The sequence below is a fragment of the Pelodiscus sinensis genome, chromosome 2 (genome assembly GCF_049634645.1).
Source record: "Pelodiscus sinensis isolate JC-2024 chromosome 2, ASM4963464v1, whole genome shotgun sequence".
Taxonomy (NCBI): domain Eukaryota; kingdom Metazoa; phylum Chordata; order Testudines; family Trionychidae; genus Pelodiscus; species Pelodiscus sinensis.
The window spans coordinates 66,811,097-66,825,415 of record NC_134712.1 but is presented as its reverse complement, the minus strand read 5'-3'; positions in this window follow the sequence as shown (position 1 = coordinate 66,825,415).

The following is a 14,319-nucleotide window of genomic DNA, read 5'->3' as shown; positions in this document are numbered from 1 at the left end:
ACATTTACTTCTTCAACTCTGACTTTCTGCTAGGAACTAGGAAGTCTAATAGAGTTTTATACCCAGAATCTTTTGCAGGGAAGAAAAATCTCTCCTCTGACTAACTAAGGGTACATTTACACAGCAGGGCTAAAATTGAATTAAGTTATTCAACTTAAGTTGAATGAAGTTGAATCCCTTAACTCGACTTTAGGTACCGTTTACAGAGTAGGAAGTCCACTCTTCCTTCGACTTCCCTTACTCTTTGTAAATGAGGGTTACAGGAGTTGGAATAAGAAATGCATCAGCTCAACATTACTTCGAAATAAAAGCTTGTAATGTAAATGTGCACTATGTTATTTCAGAATAACATTAGTTATTCCAAAGTAACACTGCTGTGTAGCCATACCCTCGGTGTCCTTTAATTCACAACTCATGTCTATATTCCTGCTACTGAAAACAAGTAAATACCATTTTACCCTTACTAGTCTATTTTAACATGTTTGTCATCAACCATTTACTACTATCTGGAGGATTTTTTTTCCCCACAAACCAGGTCTGTTTAATGCAAATCCAGTGGGATCATTTATACAATGATGTACTCTGGCGGCAAGCAGCAATTTTTACATATAGTCTGATCATTTCCACATTGGGGCATTAAGAGTTATATATTTAAATGACATGGTTCATCAGCAAATTATCCCTCAGATTGTATTTAAAGTGATGGATATTTTACAATAGAACAGCAATGGTAAAATTCTATGAAAAAAGCTTTCAGTTTCAGAAATATAAATACATGTGGGTGCATGTGAAATGCAATGAACTGCTGGATCCTAAAAGACAGTGAATCAGGTAATAAAAATAAGTACTGTAAAGACTAGATTCCCTCTATACAACATCTATTCTGAGAATTACTCTTTTGCTGTTCCCAATTTCATGGTGCTGTCATCAGTTTCAAAGTATAAGTGTTAAATGAGAACTGGCTAATTTTGGAAGAGGGGGATGCAGTTACACTTTCATTTAGAAAGCATTTACTTATTTCTATCTATTTTAGGGCTTTATATCACATTCAGCATTAGAGCTGGTTGGAACATTTTCAAGAAATTGGTATTTCAAATCATGGAGATGGATCAGTTTCAATGAAGTTTTCAGCCAGAAAATATTCTGAGAGAAAGACTCTGATACTTTATATCCAGGGCTATGTCTAGACTGCAAGCCTCTTTCGAAAAAGAGCGTCTAGACTCCAATACGCGGATCGGAAAAGCGATCTGCTTTTTTGAAAAAGAGCGTCCTGACTGCTGGACGCTCTTTCGAAAGTAAAAGCCACCCGGAACCGCTTCTGCCAGGGCATGGGGGCAGCATTTCCTTCCGGGTGCTGCTGCCTGCCCTTTGCAGAGACGCGTGGTTACAGGGATGCCCCTGAACACCCGTTGCTCTGTTCCTGCAGCTGCCTTTGCTGTCCCTCTAGGAGGTAAGCAAGGCATTGCAGTGCTTGTTTGGAGTGCTCAGCTTCCTGGGACACCCCAGCAGGTTTTTTGTGTGGAGGTTTTTCTGTTTTAGACCCGTTTTTTTGGCATGGAGCCAGAGCTGCCCCTTGGCAGGCGATGGCCCCACGCCATCATACTGCAAGTGTTGCTGCATCTGCATGACACAGTCATGAGGCTACTTCCCCATCTAGACCCAGACCAGAGGTACGAAGGGATCGTCCATCATGCAGCCCCACTGCCCTTGCCTCCAAACTTCTTTGTGGTCAGGCGTGTTTGGAGGTTTGACACCAGCTCTGACTGGTGGCACCGGCTCGTGATGGAGCTCTGGGATGACCAAGACTGGCTACGGAACTTCCGGATGCGAAAGACCACTTTCCAGGAGCTGTGTACCTGGCTCGGCCCGGCTCTGCAACGGCAAGACACCCACCTGCGGCCCGCCATCCCCCTGGAAAAGAGGGTCGCTATTGCCCTCTGGAAGCTGGCCACCCCCGACAGCTACCGCTCCGTGGGACACCAATTTGGAGTGGGCAGGTCTACTGTTGGATACATCCTGATGGAGGTAAGTCATTGTCTGGGGACAGTCACAGTTTGGGGTGGGGGGAAGGGAGACTGTCAGGAAGGGCAAAGTGGAGTGGGAGTGGGAAGGAGCTCCTCCACTCACCCTGAACTGCTGGGGGGGGAGCTCTGAGGAGGGGATTCTCGGGGTGTTTGAGAGGGAAGGTGGGTGGTGGGTTCTCCTCCTAAGAGATAAGGCACCCCTTCTAACATTTTGTTGTCTGTCTCTTTCTGCAGGTGGTGAGGGCCATCAATTCTGAGCTGCTCAACAGGCTCGTCTGTCTAGCAGATCTGGACAGCGTCATGGCCGGCTTTGCTGCCCTTGGCTTCCCAAATTGTGGAGGAGCGCTCGATGGGACACACATTCCAATCCGTGCACCCCCCCCCCCAATCGAGCAGCCCAATTCATTAACAGAAAGGGCTACTTTTCTATGGTCCTCCAGGTCCTGGTCGACCACCGTGGCCAGTTTTCTGACATTTGTGTTGGGTGGTCAGGGCGGGCACATGATGCCCGCATCTTCAGGAACTCATACCTCTACCAGCGGCTTCATGCAGGAACATATTTTCCCGCATCACAACTTTGCAGTTGGGAATGTGCACATGCCGGTGTGCATAGTGGCTGATGCTGCCTACCCCCTGATGCCATGTCTGATGAAGCCCTACACCGGCCACCTGGATGCGAGCAAGGAGCAGTTTAATGCTCACCTTAACCGAGCTTGCAAGCAGGTGGAATATGCGTTCGGACATTTAAAAGGGAGATTCTTGCTCACACGGCTAGACATGGGGGAGCGCAACATCCCTGAGGTGGTGGCCGCGTGTTGCGTTCTCCATAACCTGGTGGAGAGTAAAGGGGAGGCCTTTCTACCAGGGTGGGGTACAGGTGCTGATGGTCAGGAGAGGCACTTTGCCCAGCCCCGGACAGCTGCCATCCGCCAGGCTCACTGGTGTGCTGTTTGCATATGGGAGGCCCTACGGGAGCAATTCTCAAGTGGAGGCCACTGACTCTACTGAGGGGCTTCTGCCTGGGGACTGGGCCATGGCCCAATAAAAGCTTCCCTCCGCAACCCATCTCCTGACCCTGTTTGGAGAAATACTAAACACCAGGGTTTGTCTCAAAAGAATAAATTCAGGTTTATTTTTTTAAATATCACTCACTTGAAAATAGTATAACTGTGGCAAACATAAAAAAGCTTTTGTTGATTGTTGATGTAGAAAATATACTTTCATGCCAAACTATGTACAATAAACATTTTTTGAACACAATCCTTGTTATTTAACTGGGGTGATGGGGGTGCTTGAAACCGGGAGGGGGGAAGGGGACTTGAAACCTGGACGGGGGAAGGGGACTTGAAACCGGGAGCGGGGAAGGGGACTTGAAACCTGGACGGGGGAAGGGGACTTGAAACCGGGAGGAGGGAAAGGGATCAGGTTGCACGCTGCTTGCCTGCTCTCAGTCTCCTGCTTGGGCCTCGTGTTCGGGGTCCACCATGGCCACGGGATCGGGTGAGGCAACTGTCTGTTGGCTGGACAACAGAGGGTAGGTGCTCTTGGAACTGGGAGGCCTGGGGGAGAGGAGGGCCGGGGGGGAAAGGGATGCTGCTGTGGAAGGGGGGTTTGGTGGGGCGGGGTCATGGGGTGCTGGAGGAGCAGGACCAGGCACAGGAACAGACAATCCGCAGACCTCCCTGAGAGTGGCACACAGGGATGTGTGCTGCTGGACCAGCTCCTCCATCAGCCGGTCATGCCACCGATCCTCTGCCTCCGCCATCTCTTGCAGGATGGTGTTGAGGTCCTGCACGGCCTCCACATGCTGCCTCAGGATGTCCGCATACACACGCCTGTGTCTGCGGCTCCCATGTCCCCGAGATGGAGATGGAGGTGGGGTTGGGGTGCTGCGGCCCTCTTGCACGGCTGGTCTGGCTGTGGAGGAAAAGAGGAAGACATAATCAGTCATAAAAAACTGGACTATGTAGCACTTAAAATACTAACAGGATGGTTTATTAGGGGATGAGCTTTCATGGGCCAGACCCACTTCCTCAGATCAGACTAACACGGCAACATTTCTATCACAATCAGTCATGTGTGCAACAGCTGTCCAAAAGGGCATGCCCTCTCCTTGAGACAGGAGAATCAGATATTCTGAAGGTAACACCGTGTGTGACCTGGGCATCAGCCTGAGCATCACAGGTTTCCCTTGTGCATCATCCACTGTGCATCCCCCTCCCCCCCCCCCCGGGTGTTACACAACCTCACTGCACTCACCTGCTGCTTCATCTCCGGCATCAGATGACACCTGGGAGGCCTCTGGGGTCTGTGTGACTGGCTCCAGTGTGAGGGTCACCGTCTCCTCACTGTCCTCCTCTGGCACCATGTCCCCGTCTCCAGACTGCTCTGGGTCCTGCTCTGGCGCGTCCACCACAGGGTCCGCCAAGCCAGACTAGACAAGACACTGTGGTGTGCGTGCTTCACCACCACCCAGGATCTGGTCCAGCTCAGAATAATAGGGGCAGGAGTGAGGGGCTGCCCCGGAACGGGAGCTCTCCTCCCTGGCCTTGACATAACCTTGGCGCAGCTCCTTAACTTTGGAGTGCACCTGGTCCTGGGTGCGGGGGTAGTGTCCTCTCTGGGCCAGGGCCTCTGCCATGCGGCCAAAAATGTCTGCATTTCGCCGCCTGCTTTTTAAGGCTTGTAAGGCCTCCTCCTCTCCCCAGAGCTCGAGAAGGGTCTTGAGGTCTGGCCCAGACCATGCCGGTGCCCGGCGTTTGGAGCCCCTGGTTGGGTCCCCAGAAGGCTCTCTAGAAGGGCCAGGAGGGTCTTGGGGCTGGGACATGCTGCACTTAACCAGCCGTGTGCTCTGGCTGCTTTGCTGCCACAAGTGGCTGTGAGGGTGCCTGTCCCTTTAAGAAATGGCTGCAGACAGGAACCAGAGCCATGCAAGGCATGCCCCAGATTGTCCACAGGGCTTCTTCCTGGAGGCCATTATTTTCGAAAAAATGGCCTCCCCGCATCCACACTCACTTATTTTCGACGGATCTCCGTCGAAAAAGGCGTTCTTCCTCGTGCAATGAGGTTTACCGCCGTCGAAAGAAAAGCCGCATTCTTTCGATTTAATTTCGAAAGAACACGGCTGTACTCTAGACGCAAGTGAAGTTTTTTCGAAAAAACCCTTGAGTCTGGACACAGCCCAGGTGATTAGGGCACTGGTCTCAGACGTGGGAGACCCATATGCAAGTCCCTTACTCTGCCTGAGTTTTTAAATCCCCAATCACTCTGAATCAGATATGGACTTGAATCTGGGTTTCTCACATTCTAGGTCAGTGCCCAAATTAACACATTTTGCTCCAGAATTTGATAATTCTGCACAGTTCTGTTGTCACAAAAATGGTTAAAAGTTTTTTTCTCCCTTCCAATACATTGTTAGAAAAATGCAATTGTCATCTTCTGGCTGGCTCTACTCACCACTAAAGAGCAGAAATCAATGTGAATTAGGCATCTTGGTGGTTATGAAAATCTCACCAACCACTTTATTTGGAGGCTTAAAGATAAAAATCCAGCCCCAGGCACGTCTACAGATAACTATGGTTCTGAAGCACTGGGGAAATATGCCCATCCTACTATGGAGCCATTCAGCACAAACATGAGCCTCCACATTGCAGCTGCCTTCAGACACTATCATAGAATCCTAGGGTTGGAAGACACCTCAGGAGATCATTGAGTCCAACCCCCTGCTAAACGCAGGACTAATCCCAACTAAGTCATCCCAGATAGGGCTTTGTCAAGCCAGAACTTAAAAACCTCTAGGGATGGAGATTCCACCACCTCCCTAGGTAACCCATTCCAGTGCTTCACCACCCTCCTAATGAAATATTTACCAGTTTTGAAGCTCACCTGATTCAAATGCAAATGAATCTGGATTGCTTCAGGAAAATGAAGATGGACATTGCAGCAACCATGAGGGGAAAGTCACCAGAAAGAGACTAATTTTTTAAGTTTTGGGACTGGTGCTGTTCAATATCTTCATCAACGATTTAGAAGATTTGACTTAAGTCATGTAGTTAAAAGATTCTCTGAAACAAAGAGAGAGAGAGAGAGAGAGAGAGAGAGAGAGGTGTTGGGGGCTCAAACTGTTGACAGGAATGCAAGTCCAGATGAAGTATCAAAATCACAGTCAAGTCTGGAGTTGTGAATGTTTCTGGAAGATATGGGAGGCAGAATCTGGCCCATAAGCATTATAAATATAAAAGATCCCAGTGTCATTAGTCCCTCTTCCTTCTATTTAAGAGTTTTTTCTGCAATATATTTTTTCTAGTGATTTGCACTGTCATCTTTTAAATGTTCAACATTAAGTGGTTTCCACCTCACTTCTTGGAAGATTTTTTTCCATCAATATCTTATTGCAATTGACATGTTTCTGATTTCAGCAACAGCCGTGGCCCTTCCGGAGTCCCAGCTGAGAGAAGTTCAACCTGTATTGCAATTAATTTCCTCCATGTAAGAAAAATAAAAGCAAATTGGTTTCGAAACATAACAAAACTTCCCCCCTTCTTTCATGCTGCTCACTTGTTCCAAGAGAAAATATTCACTGTAATATCTTTAATCCTTTAAAGTTTTAGGAAAATCTACAGTAATGATGCAGTTTTGTATCCTGGCAATGATAAGTAAGACAATCTTAAGTCGCAGATTTGTTCTAAATGCCTGAAAGAGAAAAGGCAAAAAAAAAAAAGAAAAGCAGGCAACTATTATATATATATCATTTTGAGACACAATTCAGCATATGTATCAAAATGATTACTGTTTTGGTCTTTACATATTTTAGTAATTTAGATTTCTTGTGCTTTTCTCCTGACCCCAGCCATGTTGTTAAAATAGACTCAAAACCATTAGCCCGTGACTCAAACTTCAGCTTAAAACATCTTTTATTAACAAAATTGTAAGTACAGTACTGAGCAATTGGGGTAAAAATTATTCTCTGCCTGAAATAAGATAAATTCCATTCAGCTCCCTTGATGATATCTTCAGTTTAAAATAACATAGAATGTTTTAAAGTAAGACAATCATTTGTGCTCTTAATTATCTACATGTTGTCTAAGTGGATCACAAGCCAAATATGAGTGAGCAATGTAATATTATTTCAAAAAAGAAAACATTATTCTGGGATGTATTAGCAGGTGTGTTGTAATCAAAATGCAAGAAGTAATTATTCCACACTACTCCACGCTGAGTAGGCTTCAGCTGAAATTCTGTGTCCAGTTCTGGGAGCCACATTTCAGGAAAGATGTGGACAAACTGAAGAAAGACCAGAGAAGAGCAACAAAAATTTTAAAGGTCGCAAAAACACGAGCTATGGGGCAAGACTGAAAAATCTGGGTTTGCTTAGACTGAGAAAGAGAAGACAAAGAGGTGACATGATAACAGTTTTCAAATACGTAAAAGTTACTACAAGGAGGAGGGAAAAATTATTCTCCTTAAGCTCTGATGATAGGACAAGAAGCAATGATCTTAAATTACAACCAGGATGGTTTAACCTAGACATTTGGAAATACCTCCTACCTGTCAGAGTGGTTAAGCACTGGAATAAATTGCCTAGGGAGGTTGTGAAATCTCCATCATTGGAGATTTTTAAAAGCAATTTGACAAATACCTGTCAGGGATAATCTAGGTGGTGCTTTGTCCTGCCTTGAGTGCAGAGCACTAGACTAGATAATCTCTTGAAGTCTCTTCCAGTTCTTTGATCCTGGACAAGGTTTTCTTAGTGCTCATGTATACATGTATGCAAGCAAGAGCACTTCCTTTCTCTGATGCATTCCTGGAACAACTTTCTTGCCTCTGAGAGTGAGCTGATCACTCAGAAAAAGCCCTTAAAAAAGAAAAGGGCACAAAGCTCAAAATACTGAGGTATTTCAAGAAGAATGAAAACTTTTTTTCAATTTTTCTTCCCTCTTTAGAGACTCAGGGAGCCAGATCCTCAACTGGAGCAAATACAAATCAATAGATCTGTGACTAACATCAGGTTTTGGCCCAAAACATCTAGTCTAATCACACATGGGCTTATTTTAGCTTGGTTTGTCCCTAAGCTTTGGGAAGTTGGAGATGAGAAATGATATTACAGGTTGAACCTCTCTCGTGTGGAACCCTCGGGACCTAACCAGTTCTGAATGAGAGAATTTGCTGGATGATGGAAGGTCAATATCATCTAGCAGCATTACCAACACTTCCACCACTTAATGGGCACTTAGAAGACATTTAGATATAAATTAGAGCTAAATAACAGCACAAAACACTGAGAGCCAGGACTGGTGGCTGTAAACAAACTTTATGGGACCGCAGGAAACTTGGCCCCACTCATGAAAAGTAGACATCCAGCTAACTAAAATCAACCTGTAGTGTTAAGCCATCTTCGTGCTCTTTGTATTTTTGGTCCCCAGTGCAAGTCTGCTTCAATTTAAGATGTCTACACTGCAGGCTAAAGTCGAGTTAAGCTACGCAACTTCAGCTACGTTAATTGCATAGCTGAAGTCAAAGTAGCTTAACTTGGCTTTTGGCACTGTCTAAACAGCAGAAAGTTGAGGGAAGAACACTCTCCCTTCAACTTCCCTTAGGGTTTGTCTACACTACCCTCCTATTTCGAAATAGGGGGGTAATGTAGGCATACCGCACTTGCAAATGAAGCCCGGGATTTGAATTTCCCGGGCTTCATTTGCATAAGCCGGGCGCCGCCATTTTTAAATCCCGGCTGGTTCACACCCCGTGCCGCGCGGCTACACGCGGCATGAACTAGGCTTCCTAGTTCGAACTACTGTTACTCCTCGTGGAATGGTAACGGTAGTTACCTTGTGGAGTAACGGTAGTTCGAACTAGGCTTCCTAGTTCAAACTACCTAGTTCGTGCTGCGTGTAGCCGCGCGGCACAGGGTTCGAACCAGCCGGGATATAAAAATGGCGGCGCCCGGCTTATGCAAATGAAGCCCGGGAAATTCAAATCCCGGGCTTCATTTGCAATTGCGGTATGCCTACATTACCCCACTAGTTCGAACTAGCGGGGTAGTGTAGACATACCCTTACTCCTCATGAAATGAGAGTTACAGAAGTCAGAGTAAGAAGGCCATTATTTCAAAATTATTTCAAAATAATGGGCCTGCTGGTGCACTCTGTTATTTTGAAATAACGTCAGTTATTTTGAAATAAGTGTGAAGTGTAGACATAGCTGGAGAGACTAAAGTTATTTCAGATATTGGGGATAAGAGCAAGAAGTCCTTGACCTCTGTTAAATTTCAGAGAAATGAAAACAAACAATAATATAGTTTTGTAGGAGACTCCAGCTATGTCAAAATCAAGTTCTGGCATCTGCTGAGGGAGGGCAAGACAATTTTTCTCATGAAGTAAGTTATATATCTTTCCTGGAATGGTTAATGGTATCAGTAATCAATTGTGAAATATGCAAAGTGCAGACATGTTCTGACTACAGTGGGTGCTGTCAGATGCCTGAACACTTGACAGACTTAGCAACCTAATCTTAGGCCCTCACTTTTAAAATTGTGGCTGATAGCCACTGATCATAATGGTGAAATTCTCAAGACCTATTGATACCATCAAAATCTGTTAGTGTGTCAAAGTTTATGTATTTATATAGTGTCTGTTGATTTGGTGTGATTTACAGAATGAATTGGAACAGTCAAGTGCTTTTTTAGAGTTCTTGTGGATTTTCATCTGCATTTCAGACACTGGAAACAGGATCATCATCCCACCACAGGTTTTGTACGCTCTTAGGGTGTGTCTAGACTTCAGGGTTTTGTCAACAAAAGTGGACTTTTGTCGACAAAACTATACCTGCGTCTACACTGCCACTGAATTCTGTCGACATAATGTTGACAGAACTCATCAGTTTTGTCGATGGCTGTAAACCTCATTCTATGAGGAATAACGCCTTTTGTTGACAGAGTTCTGTTGACAGAAGGCATTATTGCATGTATACTGTCCTTTGCGTCTACACTGTTATGTCGACAAAGTGGCTTGCTTTGTCGACAGAACTAGATGTAGTCTAGATGCTCTAGAAGTCAGTATCTGTCGACAAAACTTCTGTTGACAAAAGCCTAGACATACCCTTAGAGTATGATGTATGTTGGGTCAGCTCTCAGCAGTGAACTTAAGGTATCTGTCATCTAACTCAGTAACTCCATAGGTTGACAGAGAATATTTGACCTTGAAGAGTAAAAATGTGTAGAAAGAAGGAATGAATTTTCCTTGATTTAGACCATAATACAATCTTTGGTGCCTCGTGGCCTCCTGATCACCTCTTGTGATCCCCTGGGGACTGTGACCCAACAGCTGAGAAACACTGATCTGTACAAGTTCTTGTTGGGTAGTAAATGCTAGGTCTTACCTGCTATTAATTCATGTACAATAATTGGATTCTTGACTGATGATCTTGCACTGATGATCAGCACAGTTTTCAGAATTTTTGCCATGTGTGATATACTGGATTTAAAGACTTTCTTGTCTATTCTTGTTTTCCAGCATTTGCTCTTGCCTATAAGAGCCAGAATTGTGGAAGGAATTTTGTATGAGGCATGTACCAGTGAACATGAGAACCCCAGAGCTGCTTAAGGCACTGAGTTGTATTGTGGTTAAAAGCAGGATGTAAGAATAATGGTTTATTTAGCTCCTTGTAACACATTCATCACTGTGGTGTCTGAATGACATTCACTAATGTATTAAATGAGTGACTAACATCTGTCATGTGTTTTTTTCTTCCTTTCCATCTCATCAAAGGGAAAACTTGTGTGTATTTTTCAATCTATTTTAACACTAATGTCTGTGATTAGGTGGGAGAACACCAGTGAGTGCCCTATTTTACTCATTGGGCCCAATCCCAGAAGTTGGAATTGTACTAAAGCCTCACAAATCCCCCTGGGTGCTCTAATTGCTGAGCTAAAAGTTAAAAAAACCCACCTTCTCCCCTGGTGGCACTCTCTTGTAAAGCAACTCACCTACTCAGGTGGCTCTTGACAACACTTATCAGATTTGGCTCCCTGATAAGATAGGCAGGCGCACACCTTAGTTTGAGCATCCCACTGAGCTAGGCACCCAGGTACTTAGACTAAAGCAATTTCACTCATGCTTACGGGCCGAACCTTAGAGTATGTCTAGACTACAGGCTTTTGTCGACAGAAGCTTTGTGGACAGATACTGTCGACAAAGCTTCTGTCAACAAAGCGTCTAGACGACATCCAGTTCTGTCAACAAAGCAAGCCGCTTTGTCGACATGACAGTGTAGACGCAAAGAACAGTGTAGATGCAATAACGCCTTCTGTTGACAGAACTCTGTCGACAAAAGGTGTTATTCCTCGTAGAATGACTATGTTCCCTGCTGGCTGCTCTCAGGTGACAAACCCCATTCTTTGGGTGTGTCCATAGCCCATTGAGAGCCATTGTTCCACAGGGCTTCGCTACTCAGCCTGTTCATAGCAATGCTTAACCACATTCAGAGAAATATTCAGCTTCCACACAGATTACAGATTCCTACCTACACACATAGACATTATATACTCACATAAATAGCGTACATAAGATCAACAAACGATAAGCTCCCATTCAATACCCCACATGGCTCCCTTTTATACCAATTTCTGGGGCCAACACCCCCACCTAGGGGTGCAGCAGCGATCTGGCTGCTTCCCTACAATTCGGTAATGTGACACCACCGCCCAAAGCATGAGGTTTAGGGAGCAGCTGCCCTGATTCATCTTATGGACGGGATGGCTCTGAGTCTAGCCCAGGGATGGCTGTGTGAGCAAGGGCATAGCTCTAGGGAAGGGGGACAGGCATTGGGTAGCCAAAGGTTGTGTGGACAAGGGGGTAGCACAGGGGACAGGAACGGGGTAACTAGACACTGTGTGTGAGGAGAGGTCCCCTGTGGTCCCTGTTTCTGAAGATTCTGCCAGGCATGGAGCTGGGTCTCTCACTGATGCAGCTCTTATGGGTTATGTGAGAAAAGAAGGTCGGGAGCTGAGGGGCAGCTTCAACCCCTTGCACCAGCAGCCGCATCAGGAGAGGCGGGAACAATACCCTGCCTGTGCATGGCACCAGCCAGAGGAGGAGAAGGAGAGGAAGAAGGGGGAAGGGAGGGCACTGCTTCACACTGCCCAGCTTCAGCTCCCTGCCTCCAGACTGGCCAGGGAGCAGGGAGAGAGGAGGACTGGGTCTGTCGCAGAGACTGCCCCATACTTTCACTGAAGTTCAGAGCGCAACATCCCCAGTGCCCTCTACCTCTGCCCATGAGCTTGGGTGATTCTGCTTCACGGGGAGCACCAAGGATCTGGGATTCAGCCCTGCCACTCCCCAGCTACAGTTTGGGAGAAGGGGAAGCAGGGAGCAGGACTTCTGCCCCGAGGCACCTGCTTTCAGCCCTACAGAGCTTGCTAGGGCTTGGGCCTTCAGCCCTTGGGGGAGGGGAGCATGCTGGGGATCAGGGCTTCAGCCCAAGAGGGAGGGGCATGCTGGGATCAGGGTTTCAACCTGGAGGGATGCTGGAATTCAGGGGCATGTGTCAGGATTGTGGGGGCTGTAAGGGAGCAGGGATTCAGTGTGGGAGGGGTCACTAGGGATCGAGATTTCAGCCCCGCAGCAAATGCCGCAGTCTGGGAGGACTGGCAGACACTCCCTCTCCATTGAAAATCCCTGATTTTCAGTGCATATGGGGCACACCCCGCTTACCCTTTCCCTTCTATCACAAATAGGGCTGCCACTCCTCCTATTGACTTTGTGTCTTTCTGCCTCAGAAACCTGCCACCACCTGCCCACATTCACCTGCTAGCCCCAAACTAGAGACTGCTGTGGCTGTGCTGACTGTGACTGAACAGCAGGGAGAGTGCCGGTACAGAAAATATCAGACAATTTGCCTTTTTTTTTTTAAGGCAGGATGCCTGCAAGAGGACTTAAATAAGAGACTGCCCCGTTAACAGTGGGATGGATGATCACCCTGTTTACAAGCAACTGAATATTGTACTCAGTGTTTTTTATCCTTTCTTGAAGAACATTTCTATTGTCTCCCTATAGGAAGAAAAATTGAATCAACTTTTCTTACATAATAATAGGGTTAGAAGTGACCACAAGGGTCATCTAGTCTAACTCCTTGCTGAGATGCAGGATTTGTTCTGCCTAAATCATCCAGGACAGATGGTTACCAAGCTTCTTTTTAAAAGCCTCTTGTGAAAGAGCTTTTCTATGCATATTCATATGTGTATTGACAATGTTAAACTAGAAATTCCAATACACCACTAATATAATAAATCAGCTGATCACATTTTGCTCTTAAAGATGAGTGAAAAGGAAGTTAACATGGGTATGTACAAAACCAAAAATCAAATGCTGAATCATTGATCTAGCTCCAATTAAAATATCTCATTGTGCTGCCAGTAGTGCCATTTGAGAGCAGTTATAGACTTACAATTAGATTACAGTCCTTTGAGCTAAAAGACAATCTAGAGTATTTTAAGACAGATCAATTTGTCATGTTATTCCCTACAGCTGATTCTGTGAAATAGAACACATCCTGCAAACATATCAGTTCATTTATATCTAAGACATTGTTAGAAAGTAAATATTTTTGAACTCAGAGAAGCAAGCATTGGAAAGTCAGCACTGCTAAAATGCAGAAATGATCATCTGGAGAAACTGAAAGGATTGGCTTTTTTTTTAAGGAAGCACATACGATGTAAACACAGATTAGTATCTCATGTTTTAAAGACCGTGGAATCCACCAGGTGTCAGCAAAGTTTAGGGCTGAATTTTTTGCATACAAAAGCTATGTGCTATAATAATATTAACCAGATGGTTGGGCAGCAGCCACCTGAATCAGCTGCACTTGGCCCCCACAAAAAAATAGTATAAGGTCTCATCATTCAACTATGCTGGGGCGTTAGGGGAACCAAAATAATTTTGCCATGATTCTCATGTCTTATATGCTGATTTTCCAGCTAACTGTTCATAGGATTCCACTTTAACCTAAGTAAGTCCCTATTCAAACATTTCCCATAAGTTGGTTCCCATTTTACCGGTTGTTCTGTACTTATCAACACTATTAGGCTATGTCTACACTCGTGGCTTCTTGCGCGAGTACTGCCCGCCTGCTCTTGCACAAGTAAATTTACAGTATGGCGTGGTAAGAGAGGGCTCCTTGCTCAAGAGCTATGCTCTTTTTTGACAGGGCTGCCTTGCTCAAGAGGGTACTGTGGACGCTCAGCAGGGATTTCTTGCGCAAGAAAGCCCTATGGCTAAAATTGCCATCAGAGCGTTCTTGC